Source organism: Dipodomys merriami, unplaced genomic scaffold (assembly GCF_024711535.1).
Source record: "Dipodomys merriami isolate MVZ:Mamm:240054 unplaced genomic scaffold, mDipMer1.0.p SCAF_5, whole genome shotgun sequence".
NCBI classification, from domain to species: Eukaryota; Metazoa; Chordata; class Mammalia; order Rodentia; family Heteromyidae; genus Dipodomys; species Dipodomys merriami.
In genome coordinates, this window is record NW_027206068.1 from 63,874,953 (window position 1) to 63,901,056 (window position 26,104).

Here is a 26,104-nt window from a genome sequence, read left to right on the forward strand (position 1 = left end):
CCTTTCCTAGGTCTCTTGCACTTAGTACCAGAGTAATCATATATCTGCAGAAGGAAGCTCTAGGAATTACTACTTTAAGAGCCACTCTGTATGTCCCACCACAGATGAATGGATCCAAAAATTCTGGTATCTATACACAATGGAATATTATGCAGCACTTAGAAATGACAAAATAATGGCATTTGCAGGGCAATGGATGACACTAGAAGAAATAATGTTGAGCGAGGTAAGCCAAGAGCAAATGGTACATGGGCTCCCTGATAACTGAATGTTAAATCCAAATGTTAGGTGATATGACAGAATTAATAGGGCTTAAGAAACAAAGGACTTCCACTCATCTGGTCAAATCACTACTAAATAACCCCATGCTGCTGATCACATATATGGTATATATGTGCACACTGGAGGTAAACCAGGATGATGACACAGAACTAGAGAGAATCAGGGAAAAACATACAACAGCAGGACCCATCAGCTGCACTGGACATTGATCAAAATGGACTAAGCAACTCAATGGCAGTGATGGGAGGGAGGGAACAAGTGGGAAAGAGGGAACAGCTGATGCTGTGCAAAACAAAAGAAACGTACATATCACCCAATGTGGAAGAAATAACTATTGCAAAGCTCATAGAACTCATAAACGTTATGGACCGTGATAGACAATTTGCTCCAGGAAAGCTAGAATGTGTTTGTGACTTTAACTGAGCATCACTATCCCACAATAATGTGAAATTTGGGAAATTATGTAACCACTTAATCACAATAAAAATTTTGAAAAAAAAAAAAGGAGCCACTCTGTAAAGGAGAGAAATATAGACTCATGAGGAACCAACCACACACATGTATTACCATGGTAGGTCATTGAGTGGTTTTTTCTTTATATAATAAAAATATGTGATGCAATCAACTTAAAAAGAATAAATCATGTGGACCCTTAGTTTTAGTTTCAGCCCACAATTAGTTCCTTGTTGGCCTGTAGGAGGGAAAACATTATGATAGGCACATATGGCAAATGAAGAAGTAACTTCATGATAGCCAGGAAGCATATGGGAGAGAGGATGATAAATATCTTTTAGATATTGTTATCCTCTACCAGAAAGCTAACTTCCCACTGTACATAATGTCTTAAAAGTTCCCATGATGGCCCAATAGCAACAAGGTAGAGATAACGTATTTAGCAATGAATGTAGGGCCAGGGAGCCATTTCAGTGCCAAACTAGTGGTAATTGGGCAATGCCCAGGAATTTTATTAACTGTCTCAAAAACCTGAGCTATTATGGGATTCTATCCCCTTCCTTAGGGCATAAATGAAATTTTTATATCCCTGAAGAATGTGGAAAGCTCTCAGTGCAATGTCTATTTTGTAGCACATGTCTGTCATACCATTTACTTGGGAGACTGAGGCAAGAAGCCTTTGAGACCAGTCTGGGTGAGACCCTGTCAAAACAAAATAAGGAAAAGAAGTTGTGTCATTTGTACCTAGTATATGGTATATATGTGTTCACCGGAGGGGAACCAGGAAGAGTGAAAGAGTGACATGTTTAACGTGTATAAAAATGTGTTTAGAGCCAGGCGCCGGTGGCTCACTCCTGTAATCCTAGCTACTCAGGAGGCTGAGATCTGAGGATCACGGTTCAAAGCCAGCCCAGGCAGGAACATCCATGAAACTCTTATCTCCAATAAACCACCAGAAGTGGAGCTGTAGCTCAAGTGGTAGAGTGCTAGCCTTGAGCTGAAGAGCTGAGGAACAGCACCCAGGCCCAGAGTTCAAGCCCCACAACCGACAAAAAAAAAAGGGGGGGGGGAGGTTTAGTTTGATGGCAATAATTATCTAGAGTTCAAAACAATATGAATCAGTTTAGGTTAAGACATCAAATACAATTTACCTACTTAAAAGTAAGTAGTGAGTTACTTTTCTAGCATAAGTTTGGTGTCCATCTCATCGAACGTATTGTCATACCATTATTCTTAGTATTTAAAGAGTACTTTGAAATTAAAACTTTTTGTACTTTAACTTGAAGTAAAGGCTCAAGTGGAAAATTTCTTTTACAGGGCCACTGTAATAGCAATCATTTTTTTCATGTTGATTTCTGTATCAAACATTTTTGTCATTTAACCTAGACAGAATTTTGTTAGATAAATGGTATTAATATCCAAGTTTTACAAATAAGGCTTCTGACACAGAAAATATATTTGTAATTTACCCTGCCTCAGACAGCTAGTCATTGGTAAAGTGAGATTTAAATGGAAATCTCTGTGATGTTTAAATAAGAGGTCATAATTTCTATGCTACTTTGTATGAAGGCTGTTTTTCAGCCTTGAGCCTACATAGTTGGAAGCTAGGCCTAAATAATTATCAGCATGTGCCCATACAATGCAATGAGACCGCAAAGGGCCTACAAAGAGAGCCAGTTTTGGAAGGCATACAAGAGTGTGCAGAAGAAGAGAGATATTAGAAGCTAGATCAAATCATGGAGAATGAGAGAAATCGTTGGATGTAGAAATTCTGGAGTGTTTGACTAGAGCAAACTTGAATAGAGCATTTAAATCATATCTTAATATGCCATTCATTTCAAATTAGTTTACTCATTGATTATCCTTGAATATCACTTCAGGCTAATTCCAGAGCATAATTAGTATAATAGATCTGAATTCATTTTTTTAGCAAACTGAAACTATATGACACTCCTTCTCCCAAATAAATAAAGTACATATATAAAACAAAGAAAAAAATTGTAATATGGTATCTTCCATGCTGAGACAGCCGAACAATGGTAAATGTTTTTCTTCATTTTTGCTAGAAAAAGTTTACTGAGAAGCAGATAGAAGACAGCAGTGTGTGCCATACCCATCATAATAGTGGCTTCTACCTAAGTAAGATTTCCTGTATTTTTTACTAAGGCACTCAAAGCATTTCACAGACTTGTTCGATTTTTATCATAAGATATTATGTGTGTGGTGGATTTATTTGGTTTGTAAATTTTCCTTTTTTTCCCCAGTGGGTGAGTTGAAATTGAAGAGGAACCACGTGAGATGAATATGAAAATATGAGATAAATATGACCAAAACCAGTTTTCTTTTTTCTGTACATTCTTTTCTATTTTCCTATTGGTTTAGTCAAAGTGTTACTATCATTGTGACCTGTTGGAAAAACCATCTGTAGCATTAACTTTTTCCTTGAAAGATTTATTTCATGGTTCCCAGCATGATTCTCTTCTTATGTTTCCATCTTACTGGCTGATCCTGACATTCCTGCTCATATACCTGTCTCTTCCCCTGCAGCACCCAGGACTTAGTACTTCTCTACTGTAAATACTTAGTCCTTTCTTACTATAAATCTATCCTCAATTCCCATAATTAATTATCCTTAACTCCTTGCTCATCTTTTTTTAGTCTTAGTGCTTTCAATATCATCACAAGCTTACAACTCCAAAATATCTAAAGTAGACCGCTTAACTCATCTTAGATACCTTTCAGCTTGTTTGACATTCCTACTTGTCATGAAAAATTCTAAAGCTTAAAAGATCACAAACTGAGATCCAATAGCTGTCCCTTTATCTTTCCCATCTCAGTAAATGCAATGCTATCCTTATATTTGTTCAGATCTAAATCCAGGAGTCGTTTTTGACACACCTCAGAAGCTTTCTCTTATTGTGTCCTATGGGCTTTTTAAAGAATAGCCAGAACAGTTTTGGGCTTAGTGATACATACGTGTAATCCCAGCTCTGAAACAATAGGAAAAGTTTGAGGTTATCTTGAGCTACAAAGTACTACTGTCTCACAAAAACTAGAAAGAAAGAAAAATAATAAACCAACAGACTGGTAATAATTGCTTATCACCTTCATAATTACCACTTGGCCTAAACCACTATAATCTCTTGCCTAGATTATTGAAGTAGGTCTCTTACTGGTCTTATGCTTTAACTCTTGTATTTTCTCTGTTAATTATATTAATGCCGTTAAAAATGAAAGTCATGTGGCTGTGCCCCGTGGCTGATGCCTGTAATCCTAGCTACTCAGAAGGCTGAGATCTGAGGATTGTGGTTCAAAGCCAGCCTGGGCAAGAAACCCTGTGAGACTCTTATCTCCAATAAACTATTCAGAAAACTGGAAGTGGTGCTGGCTCAAGTGGTAGAGTGATCGCCTGAGCTGAAGAACTGAGGGCCAGTGCTCAGGCCCAGAGTTCAAAGCCCCATGACAGACTTAAAAAAAAAAAAATGCAAGTCACATCATCTGAATTTTGGGGGGAAAACTACTTTTTTTGTTTTACAGCAGGTAACTATTCAAATATTGTGCCCTACCAGCTGGAGCTACATACATTACCCACAGCTGCATGTTGTTACTCTCCATCTGCCACATGATCTAGCTGTTGGTTAAAATTTCCACAGATTTGCACTGTTTCTTCCACTAGGCCTCTGTGACTTTCTAACACCTTTGTAGATTTTCCCAAATACTATTTCCTACTAAAGCCTTCCTTAGTTCTTCTATTGAAATATATACCATCACCTTCCAGAATTGCCTTTTATTATTCACTTTTCCCTTATTAATGCCTGCACACTTTATCTTTTATCTTGTTTATTGTCTTTTTTTTTTCTTTTAAAATAGCACTTGCATAAAGACAGGAGCTTCAACATCTTTGAACACTGCCATTTTCTTGCCACTTAGAGAGGTGTGTGACATAAAATGAACCATTAGTTAATGTTTGTTTAGTGACTGAAGTTTCTGAATTTGGAGTTGTGGAGTCAGAATGCTATATATATTTGATAATAGGATCTCTGAGCTAGTTTGAAGAGAACCGGTTTCCTCCTCTGAACAAATTTCTCCTGATACCCAGATCTCTATCTCTATGAACAAGCCCTGCCTGTTAGAACCACACAGGAGAAGCTCTATTTCCATCTCCAATTCTGTCAAGTCCCTTTGGCCCAGAATGACTTTGTTTCCCATAAAGGCAAACAAATCCAAAGACCTCTGTAGTTTGCCTTAGCCTCTGCTGCATTAGCTGAAGATAAATCTATACAGAGTTCACTAAAGGGAACAGACAACTGCATTAAGCTGTGTAATGATGAACACTAATGGCCTGTGACAAAATGGGTCTCTATAGGCTGAGCTTCCATTTGAGGTAGGGATGTTTCTCTCTTTTGGATAATGGTAATGAAAAAAATGGAAAATTAAACCACCTTGAAACATGTAAAGCAACTATCTGCAGACGAAATTTGGAGTGATTTTAATGGTATCTCTTTGTTTTTTCTTTATAAACATTACTTTTGGAAACTGTCTTGGCTGAAAGAGGTTCATCTATTGAACATGGGTGGGAATCAGAGGTTATAAACTAAAACAATACAATATCCTTTATACCTTCTTGCTCACTACCAGAGTGCTGGTATTTTTTTTCCTGATACATATTCATTGTCATCCAGTTAATAAATTGAGATTTTCATATTTACCATTACCACAGCAATGCACACCATGTTGTTCATTTTCTGTGTGCTTTACCTATTCATAAGGGAAAAGCTTATTTATTTACCTTCCCCAACTTGATGTTTGCACTTTTACCTGTGTGATCTTGTCAGATCTTTCATTGGCACATGTACTTATGTATGATCTTCATAATCTTTTGGTAACATTCAAATTAGCAATGTTAATATACATGTTAGACCATCTGATAGCTAAAAATGCTCTTAAGAAGAGTAGTAGTTTCTATAAATTCTGGTAATTGGTGTGTTATGTATGCATTTCTAGGAATGACCAGGAAATATACAATATTCTGAAAAAGTTTAGAAATTTAAAAAGATCTGTTCAGAACTCTACTGTGACCTGTACATGTTATATTTTAGTGTTTACCTCTAAAGCATTCAGAACACATTTTACTGTACAGCAGAAATATTATTTTTTGGTCGGTTGTGGGGTTTGAACTCTGGGCTTGGGCTCTGTCCTTGCGCTCTTCAGCTCAAGGCGAGCGCTCTACCACTTAAGCCACAGCGCCACTTCCAGTTTTCTAGTGGTTTATTGGAGATAAGAGTCTCACGGACTTTCCTGCCTGGGCTGGCTTTGGACTGTAATCCTCAGATCTTAGCCTCCTGAGTAGCTAGGATTACAGGCGTGAGCCACCGGCGCCTGGCTTGTACAGCAGAATTATTTGACATTTTCTTTTGCCCTCTGAATCTCCCTGAATGATGTACAAAAATACGGTATCTCCATGTATGACTATGTAAAGTCCTAGTATGATGCTTTCCTATAAATCTACTTTTATTACCTTCTTCATACGTAAATTTCTGATAATGTAGCTTGAACCCTTACTTTGTTTATAGTTTGAAAAGTGAGGGTCTGTAACTGAGAATGCTTCTCTAATTTTGGGCTAAGAACAAAGGATTACCAGGCCACTTTCTACATTATGATTTTGCTGCCAAATCTACTAAATTTATAAATTCTAGGAATCCACTCACTTTTAAAAGATTTTATTCTTATATACAGCACCATTTCATTTCCTCCAGCTTTCCCACATGCATGACTTTTATAGCCCCATATAAAGTGGAGTGCTCTGCCATATTGATTTAATGGTGTGTTTCAATAAATTTCCCCTGTTACAGTGCTTGCTCCATACCAGGCAGCCAAAGGGGAAACAGACTGATGTGCTGGTTAACTAATTTTAAAAGAAAAAAAATTCATCCTTTAATGTCATAGCTGTCCTGCCAATGACCTGATACTGAGATGTATTAGATTCTGGTGACATATGTTACAGGAAGTAGTGACCTGACCTTTTAAAAAAATTTATTAACATTTATAAATTTGTTTTAGTGTATTATGTTGGAACCAATGATTTCCCCCCCAGAATAGATTGGGGTATCTGTGCACAGATTGATAGCTACACTATATTTTAAACTAGGGGACATTGTGTAGCTTGTGCAGATGCTGGCTTCTTGCTTAATTCCCTGCCTTTATGGCTTATGGTAATAGAGACAGAAACAGTTAAAAATTTTCTTCACATATTTCATAAGAAACAGACATTATTGTTGTCAGCCTTTGGTTAGATTTCAATATTTCCTTGTAAACACTGAGGCATAGGTATTTGTTCTGTCTTTCCTAGGAGCCTAATGTGTTCTAGATACCATGCCAGATACCATGGTAGTCAAGAACTACCATGTAGTCCTTGCTCTCAAGTGGTTTAAGAAGTGGTGGATTAGGAGTCTGTGGTATACAGCCATGATCATAATCAAAGATTTTATTTCTCCTGCAATTTTGTGTACAAAGCCCAAATGTGTTTATTTTCTCCTTTCCTACTCCCTCTTTCTTTCCCTCCTTCCTTTCTCTATGTCCTTATCCTACCTCCCTTCTCCTCTCCATCCTCCATGATCCATCCATCCATCCTTCTCCTTGTCTTACTTCCTAATTCCTTCCTTCCTTTCTTTCTCTTTCTTTTCTTTCTTTCTTTCTTTCTTTCTTTCTTTCTTTCTTTCTTTCTTTCTTTCTTTCTTTCTTTCTTTCTTTCTTTTCTTTCTTTCTTTTTCTTTCTTTCTTTCTTTCTTTCTTTCTCTTTCTTTCTTTCTTTCCTTCCTTCCTTCCTTCCTTCCTTTCTTTCTTTCTTTCTTTCTTTCTTTCTTTCTTTCTTTCTTTCTCTTTCTCTCTTTCTCTTTCTTTCTTCCTTTCCTCCCTTCCTTCCTTCCTTCTTTCTCTTTCTTTCTTTCTTTCTTTCTTTCTTTCTTTCTTTCTTTCTTTCTTTCTTTCTTTCTTTCTTTCTTCCTTTCCCTTCCTTCCTTCCTTCCTTCCTTCCTTCCTTCCTTCCTTCCTTCCTTCCTTCCTTCCTTCCTTCCTTCCTTTTTTCTTTCATGGAACTTTGTAAAAAATGATTTATATTCCCTTGTGGACAAAAATATTTATCAGAAGTTAAAAGAAACTTTTAATGCAAATCAGTGGGACCTAACTGTATCTGCTTTTTTATTACTTAGCAATTCTCATCTTTCCATGCATGCTCTAAGAAATTGAGAAGGGTCTGGCTTCATCGCCACATTGCCTTTCTTGAGCAGTTCTGAACAGTGATCATGGCCCACATACCCATTCATCATTTGCCTTTGCCAAATGTTTCTGAAACTTAAACCTTCCAACTCCTCACTAAGAATAGATTACGGTTTTATTTTAGAGTGAATATTTATTTTCTAGACAGCAGAATTGAGGTATTGAGAATAGAAGTATATGGATTAATAAGTTCTGGACACTGTGGGGACACATCAGCTAATGTTTATTGAGCTCCTGTGCAGCCTAATACTTTTCTGAGCCCTGTGCAATATATTTTATTTCTGGATTTTCACCTCATGTTTGAGCAGAGTATTTTGTGGAACTTAATGCCTTGAATTTTATTATTGTCATAGAAAGCTATTGTTTTCTGGTACATTTTATGTTTGCACTTGCATTCTTGTTCCATATTGCTTTTCACATTTGCTATAGAAGACCCAAATAATAGAAACATTAGCCATATGACCAGGTTCAATTGCTTGGTTTTGTCAAAATCTATTTATATTGTAACATTCCAGTTATCATGCATGGGCCACAGATTAAGAATTAAGAAATGTTTTTGTTTAAAAAATATTCTAATAGAGACGCTTTCTAGTAACAGCAGCAATAAGTAATGCTCCATTCTGTTTTCTTGTTTTTAAGGCAGCATCTTTCTGTATTGTACAACTTTCTAGAGCCTTTGATAACAAATGCATTGTAAATAGCTAGAGGCAAATAGTGTATTCCACATTTTCTGAGCTGATATGAATAATATACTCTCATTACTGTAGAATATATCTTCGGGTTGCAGTTTTTCAGAACACATTTTGAAGAACTGATGACATAGCTATTTTTTACCATCACCTTGTCAGCCTGGGCAGACAACCAAACTTTCCTATAACAGCTGTGGAAATTTCATCTAGTCACTCTGGTCCTGCCTCTCCTCTCAGAATGAAGATCAGCCAAATTAAAAGGCATGCACTCCTCCTCCTAGCTCATATTTGTGTCTCATCTGCATAAAGCATTTTTATGCATAAAGGCTTAGCAGTCTTCCCACCTGTCCTCTTCCTTCAAGTCAAATGATATTGCAGCCAGTAGGGTGATGCTTTGTGTTTTAGACCTAGCAGGTCTACTCAGCAAACGAGACTGAATAAAACTCAGGTGTTTTTTTTTTTTTTTTTTTTTTTTACTTTTCTGTTGTCCTTCACTATGTCTCAGATGATACCTAAGCTGAAGTTTGCTACTTTGCAACAGCAAGTCATTCGTCACAAATTCTGACCAGAGGAATGGATAGTTGGAACATGGAAGATAGAAAAAAGCAGGGTGGGAGAAAAAGGAGAGCGAAAGTAAGAAGGGAAAGAAAGAAAGAGAAGGAAAGGAGGTGGTCAAATGTATGTGCTATTTTCTCACAAAAATGTCTGTCTTGGTCAGCTTTTCTTTCTCCTTTTTTTTTTCTGAAGTTTTGTTATCTGCTTTTAGCTCAATGGTCATATTATATTTGAGGCAATGCTGGGCCTTCTTCTCCCATGCTCCCTGACACACATTAAATGACTCTGGGTTAAAACCTGAATGTGCTCCAGGAGCCCCATGTGGTTTATGCTCATGATGGCTTTTTATGTCAAGGGAAGTACAATAAATACAGGCAGGGGAATAAAAGCCATTATGTGTATGAATGGGAACTAAGTCATAAGAAGCCCTTGTCTTTCTCATAAATGTGTTCCTAAAAAGCACATAAGTGGGATAAATATGTATAGTTAGGCTGCCCATGGTGACAAATGTCCCTGAACCCTGCACTTGGGAGGCTGAGGCAAGGGGAGTATAAATCCTAGGTCCGCCTAGGCTGCTGAGTAACATCCTGTCATATATGACAATATATAGGTACATCTGCAACACATATAGTCATGCATATGTTGTAGAATATTATCTGGGTATCTGTAGGTCATATTCTTCATCATTTTCCAAATTGCCTGGTTTTTTTGAAAAAGATTTTCTGTTATATTGTGCTCTGACCTGTCCATACAATATAGTTACATATTTATAAATAGATTACACACTTTCAACATTTGCAAGTCATTTGTTTGGAACTAAGGTGCATTTTTTCCCCTAGAAATAATCTTAGGTTATTTGGTGCAAAAATCCACAGAACCATTTTGTCTGTAATATATTGCTAGTAGTGTCCCTCACTATAACTTTCTCAGGTTTTTGTTTAATTGTTTGTTTGAGGGGGACGTTGGTTTTTTTGTTAGTGTTTTTTGTTTGTTTGTTTGGTTGGTTGGTTAGTCATGGATCTTGAATTCTGGTACTGTTCTTGGGCTCTTCAACTCAAAGTGAGTGCTCTACCACTTGAGCCATGGCGCCACTTCTGGTTTTGTGGTGGTTAATTGGAGGTAAGAGTCTCATAGATGTTCTTGCCTGGGCTGCGTTTGAACCACAGTCCTCAGATCTCAGCCTCCTGAGTAGCAAGAATTACAGGCATGAGCCACGAGTGCCTGGCTAACTTCCTCAGGTTTAACCAAAATGAATGCATGTGTCCAAGAATAGATTTATGGTTTGACTTGAGATTCTAGCAGCATACTTCTTCATGCAGCTACCTGGAAGAACGAAAGCCAGAGTACGGTTAACACAGGAGACCTGTGAGATAATCTAGAATAAGAATACCAGTTCTTAATATACCTGAGAATAATTGCCAATGTTTGGGGGGCATATGCGTTCCTTTCCAAGAGAAAGACAGTGAGGCATAGAACATCCACGGGTCACTGATGCATGGTGTGACCTGAATCGAATCAGAGATCTGGAGAGAAGCATGGGCAAGGAGACATAGTGATGTGGGACTGAGGCCATCAGTTCATATGTATGGTCCTTCACCCTAAGCAAGATAGCATTGCTGTCTTATTATGTTCCCTATTCCAGCTATTTCCCTTCCTTGGTACATAACTTCCTTTCTTGTGACAAAAAGCTATGCCCCTCTCTTCACCTTGTGATTACTAGCACAAGAAGGCCATCTCCTTGAAGAATAAACCAGAGGTGTCCTCTGGCAGCTGCCCTCTCAAAAGCAGGAGCCAGGAGGAAGAGCTTCTGTGGAATCCAGCTGGGTGATTCCATGGACAATGCTGAGGTGACCTAACTGCAGGGCTGGACCCCACCTCACCATGCCCCATGAAGAAGTATTGAGGTGAAGGAGAACATGATGTTTACTGCATGGCTAAGTCTGGTGCCTGTGTATTAGTGGAGTTCACACACAGTGAAGTGTTGAAGGGAGATTTCTTTTCTGACGAACCAGAATTTGTGATTTAGTAAAAACTCATGGTAAATTTAATGAAAAAATTGAAGTCTAGTACCCAAGTAATTAATACTCAAGCACAGTATTAGTTGTGACTAACATATAATTAACTATATTAATTTATCCTGAGTCTTCTAAATGTTTATATTTTTAAAGCTATTAATAGGAAAATGCATTTGTGTTGGCAAGGAGTAAGAGTGGATGGCAAGGGGAGGATGTGTGGGTTGAAACCGGAAGTGACTTGGGCTAGAGTAATTAAGGTAGTCACAGGTAGTGGTGACTGTGTGACTCAGTAGAAAAAAACTGCAGATATTAATTTGTCAGTCACAACATTGTGGTGCTCAGTAAGGTTGTGAGACAGTGTACATCCATTTGTTAGGAAGCTTAGATAAGGAACAGACCTGTAAATACTTTGACCTCAAATGTAGAAGTTAGAAAGATAACAGAATTGTCAGCCCAGATTTCCAAAGATTTAGATGAGGAAGAAGGAAAAGGGTTGAAAGCAATTGGTTTCCATGAAAGTGGTTTATTAAGGACAGTGCTCACTGTGTGAATGCTGTCATGCTGGCCATCTACTCTTCAGTGAGCCTCTATTTATTATCGCAGGTCCCGTCAAATAATTGTTTCTTTATGATGATTCTAACAAGAAGGATGTTAAAAGAATATCTTACTCAGTCTTTAAAACTTATGTTCAGCAGATGTGTGCCCTTACTCATGGTTCATATGTTGACGTCTTAGAAGAACAAAACCACCCTAGGTAGGGAATCAAACCAAACCAAAGTGTTATACATGAGCAAAGCAAACCAGATGAGGACACTTAAACCTAATAGAAAAGCAAACCATCTAAGAAAACAACCTTGCTGGAATTCCCAAACTCTGCTCAACCCTTCCTTTTTTTAAAATTTAATTTTATTGTCAAGGTGATGTACAGAGGGGTTACAGATACATACACAGTGAGTACATTTCTTACTGAACTTGTTATCCCCTCCCTCATTTTTCTCCTACTTTCCCTCCCCCTACCACCCCTCAAGTTGTACATTTCATTTCCACCATACTGTCTTGTATCATTGTTGCATTGGTTCACCCTTTGTCCCTTGTCTCACCATTCTGTTGTTCCCCTTCCATCCCCAATTCAGGTAAACATAAATATAATACCCAAAATCAAATACAGTGACAACAGGTGCTAAACCATAGGTGTGAAAACAAAAGAAACAAGAAATCACATAGTACATTTATAACAACAATAACAAAGAAAAACCTCTGTGTCCATGTCTTGGGGTTCATTGTACTTAGCATCATCTTATATGGTCATATGGCATAGCTATTGAGCTATTCTGCTCATCTGCTAGGATATATGCTAATTATTACAGATGAGGGAAACCACGGAACCCATGTTTCTTTGGGTCTCTTACCAGCATGCCCTCACCACCATCCTGCACTCCCAAGCCCTTCCACGACTTGTTTTAAAGGAGCAGCTATAAAGACCACATCTGTTCTTACCTCAGTCAGTTTTGGTAAAAGACCCACACATCTGCCTTTCCCCAGATGTTCTCTTTTCTCCCATGCTTTGCTTGGATGGTATTGATTCTTTGAAAGTTTCTAGATAGGAAGCATAGAAGCTACATATACACATGCCTTGTTAGGTTTTAGGGTCAAATAAAGTTTGAATAAGAAATAGACTGTCAGCCTAATCTCTGATGCTAAGCTCTGATTCCCCCCCCCCCCCCCAGTTCTTTTAGTTCTTCTGGACTTGGGGTTTTAATAGGCAATCAGGTACTTTTTCTTGAGGATATTCTTTGTTCTTTTCTTTATTTTTCTAGTTTGAAAAGTCTGCCATTGTTCCCATGGGTGCCTTGACTCAGATTCTTACTTGATCTAGCCACACATAGCCTTTCTGTGTCCTGCCTTGCCTTGATGTGCCTTCATTTGGAATTCCTCCTATGTGTCCAGGCCTCTGAGTTCATTCATGGCACCTGGCTCTAGTTTAGTTTCCGTTCTGTATTTGAAGTAATGTTCCCCATGATCCTTGAGTTATTAAAGCAAAGAACTAAGAGGCATGCTTTTTTCCCTTGCATTTTTTATATATCAGTTATAGTTCCTCCAGTGAATCATTTTGGTACATTTCTAAATACTTACTGTGACATTTTGTTAATACTCATTTTCTGTCTTCTTTATGTCTATATAGTACCATCTCATGATACTAAGTGAATAGCATAGCTGGTGTTGAGAAACCATTCTCCTTCATGTTGTTAACAGTGCTCACAGTGGTGTGGGCATTGTTTGTACAGCAGTTTGAGTAAAAGCAGATGGTAGGATAGTATGGGACCTGACCCTTAACTCCCATGGTGACTTTCTCTAGTGAAGTGCAAGAGAGACAAGGAATTGGTGTCATTCTCAAGTTCTCTGGAGTTTAAATCTGCCAAGGCAAAAATGCAGAGCTGTAGCTTGTCTTGAATCATTAAAAGTCACATGAGGAATGGGGAAAGAAAATCCCAAGAGATTGGTGGCTAGAAAATCTTTTATAGTCAAAACCCATACCAAAAGCAACTGTGAAAGTAAAAATGAGAATGGATTATATGTAACACAAAAGACACATGCACACGCACTTCCTGCCGGATGGGGTTTTAAAATAAGACAAAGTGATTGAGTTAAAATCCACAAAAATTAAAACACATCTAACAGGAGTCAGTGTGGCTGAATTTTTCATTCATTCATTTACTTAATTTATTTCAGATTCTTTAGTAAAGGTAATTATTTTAAGGTATGAAGTTTTACCACCCAGCTCCATGGGGATGACAGATTGCTAGAGGAGTGTTCCGTGTTTAACCTCATCATTCACTTACATCACATTATGTGCCTGGAATGTTTGCCTTCTAATGTTTCTCTGTGTTAACCCAGCTGCCTCCCTTTATTGCTGCCATATTACAATGAATGTTTTCTGCATTCTTATGAAGAGCCTATTAGCAGCATAGGCTTGATTTAAAGAACTTCTCCAGTGCTCCTCTCTGAGAATGAATTTAGCATTTTAATGCTATTTATTTACTCCACACCATAAAATGTAATATAATAAATAATGGGTCCCTTGGGCTTATGGTAAAACTTAGTGATCATCCTCTCAGCAGGGAGATGCACACCACTTGAGTGGCGAAATAATGATCAAACTTCACCGTGCTCACAGGGATCCCATTTATATACCTGAATCTAATAAAGGCAGAATTACAATGCTTAACACTAGTCTTAGTACTGGCTTCTGAATGTAATGGGACTCCGAGAAGGGAAAGACTCCATCTTATTAGCTACGTCTTAGAAGAGTATATCAACTTCTAGTTGGTAATTCAGGTAATAAAATGTTTTTTTAAGTATGCAGCACTTAATTTCATTTGCTAGATAAATGGTCAGTTCATTTTTTTTCTTTTTTACCAAGAGAACAACCCTTTGTGTTTTTTTGTTTCACTTTGGAGGATTAATTCCCACAAACCACCTCATTGTCAATTCCATTTGGAGTTATCAAGATAACCCTAACTGTCAGCCATTGATACATCTATAACCTGTATGTCTACAGCCAATTGGTGAGTGAGGTCATTGGTCAATAGGGCTGCTCTTTCTCACAGTGGAAGCTTAGAGTCAATTTAAGAGCATTTAAATTTCTGCATATAAAGAAGTATGCCTATTGTTCAGGGGTTTAAGGATTTGTTTATTTATTTGTATATTATTTTTTCCTTTATTTGGTATTATTTGCTTCACTAGAAATAAAGATTCACAAATTCAGATGACTCTAGGAACCGTATGGGTGGAAACTTAAACCAATAGTCTACTTACCTAAAGGGCTCAGCTAAAATGGTCATCCAGAATGTAGTCCCAATGTCCTATGTGCTACATTTTTGAAAAGATCCAGATATCTTTAATTTTCCTGTGAAATCCTCATGTTTAATTTAAACTCACCTTCAAAAGTTAGATATATGGTCCTAGATCAGATGTGTCAACATTTTGGCTTTCATTCCTATGTCCCCAGTTTGTCAACTCTGTTTCAAATGATCAGTTCCTGAAAATGTTTCTACAAATAAGGCAAGGCTCCTTTTGAACCATTAGTTGTTGGGTTACAATGTTTCTGAACTCTGTTTTTTGTTTGTGCAAGAGGGGTGTTGAATAAAGTTAGATATTATAAAGAAGAAGTATATACATTTACAGATATTCATTTGCACGTATAAATGCACACATACATATTCATGAGCATGTATATACATATACCTACAGACAAAGTATCGTGTGTTTCTTTTGTACTAAAGCTTTCACTGGCATATATTCAATTGTACATAGTGAATGATTTCAGCATGACACTTACATACATTTTTTTTTATCATACTTACCCCCACTTTTATTCTTTCTATTCTCCTCCCCCCCCCCCCCCCCGCTGCCTTTTCTCTACCCTCACCATTTCCTTAGTTGACTCCTCTTTACTTGCACGGATTTACTTGTTTTGTTTTTCCTTGTCTTATTTTGTCTTTCTTTAGCTCCTAGAAATGAGAGAATATATGTGCTACTTGTCTTTAGGGGACTAGCTATTTCACTTACCTTGATCCAGAGCTCCATCCATTTTCCAAAAAAGGACATATTTTCCTTCTTCCTAAGGGCTGAGCAAAACTTCATTGCTGTGTTACCACATAACTGTTGATGTCACCTAGGCTGACTTCATAATTCAGCTATTGTGAAAAGCTCTGGGATAAACATGGATCAGATATCTCTGTATAAGCTAACTATGATTATTTGGGGTATGTATCCAGAAGTGGTATGGCTAGATCATAGCAGAGTTCTATTTTTATTTTTCTTGAAGAAACTTCACATGGATATTCAGAGTTTTCCAACTAATTTGCATTCCAACAAGCACAGAGTTCTACTAAAGCATTATTATATTGTAGATTTTAAAAACCAGTATGTTTATGTTTTAGTTTAATGTATACTAAGATGGATAGTAGAGGGAAATGAGGGAAATATTGAGATTTCCTTTATGATACTAGAGTTATAGATAAGTGATTTAACTACATTGTTTTAGTAACTACATTGTTTTAGCATATGTGTGTACACACACACACACACACACACACACACACACAAATCATCAGATATATTTACCATCAGTTGCTGGGAATGTGGGTTAGTGGTAAGAGTGCTTGCCTAGCATTCATGAAGCCCTGGGTTCGATTCCACAGTGCCACATAAACAGAAAAAGCCATAAGTGGCATTGTAGCTCAAGTAGTAGAGAGCTAGTCTTCAGCAAAATAAGGTCAGGAACAGTGCCCAGGCCCTGAGTTCAAGTCCCAGGACTGGCAAAAAAAAAAAAAGATTTATCATATATGTGTGTGTGTGTGAGTAAAATGATCGCCTCATTTTATGTGTGTGTGTATATATGTGTGTGCATGTTTGAATCAAGTTATTTTCTCCTATAAAAACATTTGCTAAGACATTTTTAAAAAACTATTATGTATTTTCAGGAGAATTCATATTGATTATTCTCTACACCTAATATTATTTTTCTAGACAAATTTATTACCTAGAAGAGACTGCCTATATGTATTTCACAATAGGTCAATCTGTGATGAATTTGATGAATTATGTCTTCATAGTTTTATTTATTGATGTACTAAATCATCTTAGAAAACTCTTGAAACTAAGATAGTGTGTTAAGGAAACAACATTGGTTGTAGTTCTATATCAGAAGAACTGACTTGATTCTGGAAGAGTCTACTAGTCATCTACCTCTTGTATTGACATTCTACTTTGTAGATGATTTGACTTAAAGCTGACTGTAATCTTGATGATCCTGCCATGATGAATTAGGCATACTCTGTATCTCCAGATAACTGGGTGGAGCCTGAGAAAAGAAGTAGTATCTTTCTAAAGGCAGGCTTCAAAAAAAAGCAGGATTTGGTTTAGGTAGCCCGGAATTCAAAACTTAGTCACTTGGCAACTTCAATCATTACACTGAAATAAAATCTGCCTTATAATAATTTTTCCTTCTAATTTTGTCATCCTCTGCTTTCCACATAGCACTCTTGTTTATTTATCTGTCAGTTGTTAGGTTCTGCCTTCTGTGTTGTTTATACTTGTACCATGAATATGCAATGTGTCACCTCTATTTGGCAAGGTTGTATATTCCATGAGCCTACACCTTTGAAGAGGAACATGCCAGACTTGATGTCAATCAGGCAAGAGGTCACAAAATTAGCTCAATGAGATTTATCCACCCCCACCAGGGTAGAATCTTACTATGTAGCCCAGGCTACCCTTGAACTTCTAGTCCTCCTGAATAATCAGAAACTGAATCTCCAGAATGCTGAGATGCTTGCAGAGTGCTTTCAGTACCATGTCTGTAAAGAGTTGTAGCCATTCATTCAAAAATATTTACATCAAGTACCTTGGATTACCAGTCAATATTCTACAAAGTAGATTATAGTTATTTTCTCTATCTTTCCATTCTAGATAGTGTATAATTATAAACACAGCATTTTCATTTAAAACTACCTTAGTCTCTTTCATTTCACCTAAATTACTTTTAGAATGTGCTTTACTTTTTACCTCTTAAATTTTACTTTTGAAGAAAGGATGTGAGTCTGATCAATATCTGATATATTCATATAGGGACATGTCATAATTAAACTTCCTTGTTCTATTAATTGATACTAGTAAAAATAATAAATAAAAGACCCAAAATGCCCACTTTGAAGAGCAGCATGGAATAGAGATAATGCTTTATAAGTCATTAAGTATTTTTATCACATTAGCCTTGTGTTCAAGCTAAATAGCAATAGTTCTTCTCTTAAATAATTGTTGTTCTTTGTACATCTCTTCTCTGTAGTGTTACTGTCCCTTTTTAATTTGAGGAACCAGGATGGGACACAGTATTTGTGAGAGGCTCTGGCATATACAGAGTAGAAGAAAGGAACCTGAACTTTGTGTGGTTTGTTAATTTTCCTGAGTATTTAATTAGTCTCTACTATCTTCACTTTTTCCAACCTAAACCCATGTTTTTTGTTTCTTACTATGAAAATAAATTATCAGCTTTTATATGTTGTATCTAAGTACCTATATTCTTGACCTATGCATTTTTTTATTTTATTGGTCAATTTCTTTGATGAAAAGAATTTGGTTGAGATTTTTATTCACCACGGGACTTTCTGATCATATGTAATATGGATAGCCTTACAAAAATCATATAAAAATGGAACAATGAGACATGCTAATTGTTTTAAGAATGAGAAGGGAATAAGGGAAACAGATAAAGGGAAGGAGTTTAATCGGAGCATTCTGGCTATATATATGAAAATGTCACAGTGAACCCTCTCTTGTATAAGTAATCTACAAAATAAAAATATTTTTAAAATATTATATAAAATTATTTGAGTGTAAAGATTCATGTGTGTGTATGTAAGGTATAAATGAGAGTAAAGTAATGCATCATCAAGGATAAAGAATTCCAGGCTGTTTTATTCTGACATTCTTATTTGTACTGATAATATGTCTCATCCTTAAAAGATCACTATTATTCTAAGATTATCCCTCTAAAACTTCAGTTTTATTCGAATTCCTGTTTCTTCTGCGTAATGTTGAACTGTTTTGGCAACTTTTTCCCTCATTTTTACATTTAGAAAAAAGAATTAGAAGCCTCTTGCTAACATCTTTTTTTGTGTGCCTAAGATGTATTGCTGTTTCTAGGAACAAGTGACAAATCCCATGTCTTTTCCATTTCACAAGGCTTCTACCAAGTCCCTGGGTCAGAGTGTCGTATCCAGGTGATTTACTATGCCTGATTCACTCCATGATTTCGTCTTTAGGCATTTCCATCTTTGTCAAGGCCATACTGACCTCACCAGGAGGGATATGTACTAGAATTTCTCATCCGTCTTTATATTGAATCACAAAAGGGGGGGAAAAAGATTTTCCTTCATGTTATTAACCCAAAGTCGGATTCCACAGCTTCAATTTAGAATTACAGGCTTCCCTTTCATGTTATTGCTTATTTGAATCTACTTGTTTTACTTTGACTCTTGTCCTCTTCATGCATTATAGCTTCTAATACATTCTTTAATTTTGCAAATATGTCATAAATGTTCACGATATGCTAAAATTTCAAAAATAAATGGAAATTCTTACATCCTTCTTTAATCCATTGCCATTATCAATCAGTCTTAAATCATTTTCATTCTATTAAATAGCATGAGAAGACAAACCTTTGGATTAATCTGAATTGAAAGACTTTGTGTATTGTAGGTTTCTTTCATTAATGCATAAATATATTTGGCAGTGCTTAGTGAATGAAGATACCTTTGAAAGCATTGTTGTAATTGTATTCTTAATTATTCTTTCAATAATAAGCATCAGAAAAAAGGTCAAACTTGAAGAGATTTTTTTTACCTAAATAAGGGTACTGTATGTTAAAAATATGAATATTCTTTGTTAGATTTAATCCTATGTATAACAAATTTGTTGGACTGTTTCACTAAAGAAGAGATTGACTGCTTTATATCCCACATTCTAACTCCTGTTCTAAAACATAGAGAGATCTTAGTTAGCTAATTAAAAGGCTCATTTGTATAAGAACTTAAGCAAGGTTCAGTAATTCTCAATTTCCCACTTTGCTTGCAAAACACAATGTAAGTATGGAATTACTCTCTTCACAGCTTATTACACTGTGTTCACTCACAAGGAAATAATTTCATGCAATTTACTCCCAACTGTTTTCCTCATACTGACCTCATTATTAAAGTAACTAATTCCTTAAGGTTATGTTTATTTTGAGACTATTTTATTTTCCTAGAGGTCATAAATTTAGCCATACCTGTTTCTCTTTCCTTCCCCCCCCCCTTTGAAATTTCTCCATGTGTTCCCAATCCAGTTCCTGATGGTTCCTGCCTCATTCTTCCTACATGCTTGGTCTCAGAGTGTTTTATTTTTGTACTTTCCAGACTGTTATGTATGCGTTTAAATAAATGCTGAAATACTTCATACCCACTGCATACTAATAATTTAGGTTCTTGCTATGGAGTGTTTTCCTCAATACTTTCAGATTGGGAAAAGCAGAGTGTGTTTTCACCTGATGTCCCTGCAAGTCTGTTGCTTCTTTCAACCATTTTGAAGACTTTAGGAAATTTGATTATCAGAAAATTACAAAGCTTTTTGTTATTCCTTTTGTTACCTTCAAATCCTGCCTTTTAACTTTCTCTCAAAGCACTTTTAGTAGTGATGCTCTGTTGAAGTTCTCCTCGTATCTTGTTCTGACCAGTTACTGCCTCCCCTCTTGCTATTAGGTCACCTTGGACATTTCTGCTCAGAGTCCATGCCCACTGCTGGGCTGCGAGGGCAGAGCCCTTGGCCTGAGGTTTTGATGCTCTTTCTGCAGCTTCTATATCATGCCCTAGAGTTGTCCCATCAAATGTAGCTTTGATTCCTACCTTCTTGTAGAGTCATACAAATACCATCTAAACTATACCACTTCATAATCAATTGACAGTGTCAAGAGTTATTTGAGGTAGACTGTTGTCATGTTTACTCAATGCACAACCTTCTGAAACCAGTAGATTTTTCAAAACTGGCATTAGATAATAATGTATGCATACCAAACTAGTTGCTAATTTGTCTATAAGAATCAAGCTAAACTGAAAGGGAATTTTAAATATTCAATATGTAATAATGTAGGTGTGGGGTTATTCTTTAAATTAGCTGAAAGTTACCTAGGCTTTTTGTTAATTTTATTTGATAAATTTGTGTTTTTTCTCCCTTCTGTGGAATAACCTGCATTGTTCAATCTAATCCCTGTGAGTTAAAGGCTAAAAAAAAATTTCTTGTTTCACATCTAGAGAAGAAATGGTTGTTCTTGTGTCATTCTAGACAAGGTGTAATTGATGGCTTTGATATCGAATTCTGAACTGAAATAAATTCTATCTCAATTTGAACAAAAATGGTGATAACAGAGGTCCTTACTGCCAGCCAACCTCAGCATGTCTTTTATTTTATTTATTTATTTTTTCTTTCTTCATTCACTTCTACCAAAGATTGCAAAAATCTCACATTTTCTCCTAAGTTGATATAGTAGTATGGCTTATTTTGAAAAGGCTTTAAAATAAAGACTATAGCACATCCTATTTAACAAGCACTCAACACTTTATATGTGTTAGGTCTACTGCATTCTTCACCTTACATAAATCTCCAGAAAAACTAGAGGAAGGAAACAAACTCCCCCAAGATGACAAGTTATGAGATGGATATAAACTAATTACTCTTTGCAGTTCTTAGAGCAGTCTCAGGAATGCTGACCTTCTGACTTCATTTCCAAGCAAGAACTCTCCAGCCCTATCTTGCAAGGAAAAGTAATTGAGCTGAATTCCTACTAAGAAACAAATCAAGGTTTTCAAAGAATAATTTTGCTAGAAACTATGGAGCAAACCACCTTTCAAGCAGGCCAATAGGTAATTCTTTAAATATACTTAAGCCCCTAATCACAGAGGTCTTTGATGAACTTTCCTCACTTTATATACATCAAAGGAAGTAAAGAGAGTGGAGAAAGCCATTAGAAAATCATTATAATAAACAGTAACATTGATCCCCTTCCTTCTCCCTAGGAACCTCCCCTTTTTTTTTTCTTGTGCTGTTTAGGTGGGCTTTCTATGGAGAGGTAATCAAATGTTCATGGGCTATTAAAAATAAATTTAATTCTTTTAAGAAATCTTTTTATTTAAGATCTCAAGGAAGCTGAAGTGTGTGTATGTGAATGCCCAGTTTGGGGCTATGACTTTCAGGTTGAATCTTTTTGAAGGTAAATTGCCTTCTGCTTATGCCTGTGTGTTTTGGCTTAAAGAAAAAAAAATCAATCTCTGAGAAAATGGGCTTCCATCTTCCTTTCAGCCCTGTCTCCTTTGATGATTGATGTTAATTCAGTAAGCCGCTGACCCAAGAAAAAAGAATTGTTTGTGCTGTTGTTTTGAATAAATAAACTTACAAAGAATCAATGGCTGTAGCTTAGAGAAATTAGGTTGTGGAGAGCTTTAAGTCTCTTACTGTCGTGTTTCTCATGTAAATAAAGCAGGTAAAGGGCACTGCTGCTCCAGATATCTTTTTGAATGATGGAAACTTGCTTCAAGGGTAATCTTTTTAAAATTTTTTTAACAAATAAATATTCTCTCTATATTGATAGTCAAAGGTCAGCATTTGTGACAAAACAAGTACATATTGGCATAATAATTCCAAACTGGCAGTAACAACAAAGTTTGTGTTTTCACTGGACTTTGGCTTACTTAAAGTTGTTAGGTATGAACATCAGTCTTCCTCTTGTCCTCTAGTGAAACATTTTGAAGGATTATAGAACATTCTATATCCAGTTCTAATATTGGAAGGCATTGTCATCTGCTAAACCAATAGAGTTAACTCAAGGAGGTTTTCAGAGTTTGAGCTAGTTGTGTCCTGACTGATCATACTTGAGTTATTTTGCTTTCCAGTCACCATTTCTTTTACCTAAACCATACCACCAAATGTGTGATCGTAGGGAGCAAACTGATAGTACCTGAGTATTCTTCAATCAAAGCAAATGCAGTTGAATTGATTCTGGCCATGGCTAGCGTTATAGGCAGTCCTGAATAATTGAAATATACAGGCAGTCTTGTTGTTGTTGTTGTTGTATAATCTTTATTTTGGTAGTACTTATTTAGCAATGTCTACTAAGGTATATTTAAAAATCTGAAAGATAGTGATGTAGCTAGTGTTAGAGAATGTGCTTGATATGCTGAGGGTCATGGGCTCAGTTCCCAACCACAGTGACAATAGCAATAGCAATACACAGTGATATATTTGATGAGATTTTACAATTTTATACTGTACCACATTGTGGCTGTTTCCTTTGTAATGATTTTAGGGCAATTATTCTCTCATATTTTGTTGAAATTTTTATTTCTACTAGATCTATAATAATACTTTGACTATTTTATTTTCCTTTGAAAATATGTTCATGTAACACAGACTTCCATTTACTATGAGAGAGGAAAGTTATACCAACTCATTGAAAGAGAAAGTAATGAAAATGACTAAACTTACAAGTTTGATAAATGATAACGAATGTAGATATCAGAAAATCAGATAAGCCAGTTATGAAAAAGATAAAGTTATTAAAATAACCATTTTGGAATAGGATACATCTAGCCTTGTTTTAAGAAACTTATATGAAATAATTTATTAATGCACTCTTAAAAGTATTTGCAACCCTGCCACTCAAAGTATTTGCACTGTTACTACCCTTATGTCATACATAAGATAACTGAAATACAGAGAATATCCAAATTCTTAGACTGTGAGGGTTCCCTTTACTAAGTTCATACCCTGGGGTTTACTGAGATAGATATTTGGGTGGCATATTATGTAAAAGGATATACCCTGAGCAATTTCATAAGCCACCTATCTCCTGCATATATGTAATATGTTGCCAGCTAGTTGCATGCTACAGTCAAGTAGTTATTCAAATCAGACCCTTTTGCCACTACCTTGGGCTTGAAGCTCAAAGTCAAAATATTTCAAAAGCTGTCCCTGCTGGGTCCGAGAGCACGTTATGACTACTTTTTTTTGCTTTTACAAGAAAGGAGATGGTCTAAACATGACTGAGGAATACATGGATTCCTGCTCTTGTGCTGACACCCTAAAATGCTTTTGTTATATAAAAGCATTGGTCTTCTGCTCTTGCAGAGACTTCCTTATCTTTTGGTATGATGTGGAGGGGCAGGGCAGGGCAGGGTATGGGATTGATTAAATGACCACTATTCCCATCTGGATTTTCTGAACACTGTAATGATTTTGAATTTCATTTCCTCCTCCTCTTTTACTCTGGTCTTTCTGTGTAGGTCCTGTCTCTCTCTCTCCCTTCCTTCCTTCCTTCCTTCCCTCCCTCCCTCCCTCCTTCCTTCCCTCCCTTCTTCCTTCCTTCCTTCCTTCCCTCCCTCCCTCTCTCCCTCCTTCCTTCCTTCCTTCCTTCCTTCCTTCCTTCCTTCCTTCCTTCTTTCCTTTCTTCCTTCCTTCCTTCTCTGTTTATATTACATAGATCTTTCCAGCTGACACATTTTGTTAGTGTTATCCAACAGATTAGAAGGAGTAAAATCACTGTGAGTGTTATTTCTCATTCTTCCAGGTCAACAAGCTTACTTTCACAGATAGCACTCCTCGATTGCTCTGCTTGGGGCAGAATTGATCCGTATCAGCTTTGCAGTTTATTCTACATCTGACTTGTCAAATTAACTCACTGTGTACTGATTTCATGCACAGTGTTGGTTCATATCTTGGGGCTCCTCTCTGACACATATTTTAAATTGTCATAAGACCAGCAGTACAGATAGGAATGGTTTATAATTTGTTTATCTAAACTGTTACACTACATGGTGTGGGACATTACTGGGGCTAGAACTCAGAGCCACATGCTCTCACTTGGCTTTTGCTCTCAAAGCTGGCACTCTACCACTTGAACCATGTCTTTATTTTCAGGCTTCTGTCCTTGACTTTTCAATAATTTGATATGATGAGGTAAAAACCTTTCCCATGATACATGACCAACTGGTGATTCTAGATTATTTTAAAGGGGGTGCAGAAAAATATTTGAGAACCACATAAAAGGAAAAGGAAAGGATTTGGTTTCTGGTAAAGCTAAAATGTTTTGAAATTTTTCTGGTACAGAACAGTTTGAAATGCTGGATAAAATGTAATAAACTTCCTTTTAAATGTATCTCTGACCCTGTCCGAGAGTAGGAGGTCTCCTGGGGGGGAAAATAACGAGAAAAGTGGAAAGCAGAGTGAGCTGACATTGATATTGCAGCTGCCTTGGGCATTTGTCAGTCTCGGTAACCCTGCGGTTGGTAGCAACAGCATCACTTCTGGAGACAGGGCCTTAGTCTGTGCACCAGGGGAATTAGAACTGAAACCTCCATAGATAGCATAAAAGTTTTAGAAGGTCAGAAAAAAGCAAGATCCGCAGTACCACCATGCTTCCAGAGATAGAGATGGATGGAGGACAGGTGGATGTCTGACTGTCTGGAAGGTGGGACACATGGGTGACAGATTGATGGTTGAATGGGTGGATGGGTGGATGGATGGATGGATGGATGGATGGATGGATGGATGGATGGATAGATGGGTGGGTAGATGATACTCCATAGCAAAAGTCCATGAAGACATGACTATTCAAGCAGTTCTTGAGGTATACCCCTTCAGATTAGGCCTTGGATTTTTCTCTGAGTAAAACACATGAGTTCACACCCTGAAATGACAGAAACACACAAGCAACTGGTAGAGTCAGTAGAAACAATAAGTAGTTTGATTCATTTCTGACAGCTGTAGAAATGAAATGACCGGTGACAGAATATAAGATGTGTGTATTTCAAATGCTTAAAAATAAAATTATGAGAGCAAAGAGCTGATTGATGGCTTATGTCTGTTGTCCCAGCTAACGTGGAGGCTGTGATTATTGAGACCATGGTTTTGAGACCAGCCAGGCAGAAAAATTTTAGAGGCTTTTCTCAACAAAGAGCTGGTTGTGATAGTACTTGTCTGTTATCCTAGCTACTGGGAAGCCTAATACAGGAGACTGTGTCTCAAAATATGAGCAAATATCAGAGCTGGAGGTAAGGCTCTGCAGTTAGAGTGCCTACTTAACCCAGCACAGGGCTCTGAGTTCAAACCCCAGTACTGTGTGTTTAAAAAACAAAAGGACTGAATAGGAATTTACTCATCAATGCTAATCAATCTCTGAAATGTAACACATGGCAAAGAATATATGCAACATGTTCGCATTTATGCCATGATTGACATTTGAGAAAA

At 36.8% G+C, this 26,104-nt stretch overlaps 1 protein-coding gene and 1 long non-coding RNA gene across 2 annotated transcripts in view; one reads left to right on the forward strand and one right to left on the reverse strand.

Annotated features, from left to right (window-relative positions):
* Exoc4 (exocyst complex component 4) overlaps positions 1–26,104 on the forward strand; it is a 689,440-nt gene that overhangs the window by 345,900 nt on the left and 317,436 nt on the right. The gene's annotated exons all lie outside the window — the stretch shown is intronic.
* On the reverse strand, positions 11,838–15,931 carry LOC138810142 (uncharacterized). The gene is made up of 3 exons (XR_011367041.1): positions 15,839–15,931; positions 12,767–12,865; positions 11,838–12,019 (listed from the first exon to the last, which is right to left on the reverse strand). It is a non-coding gene; the product is annotated as an uncharacterized lncRNA (long non-coding RNA).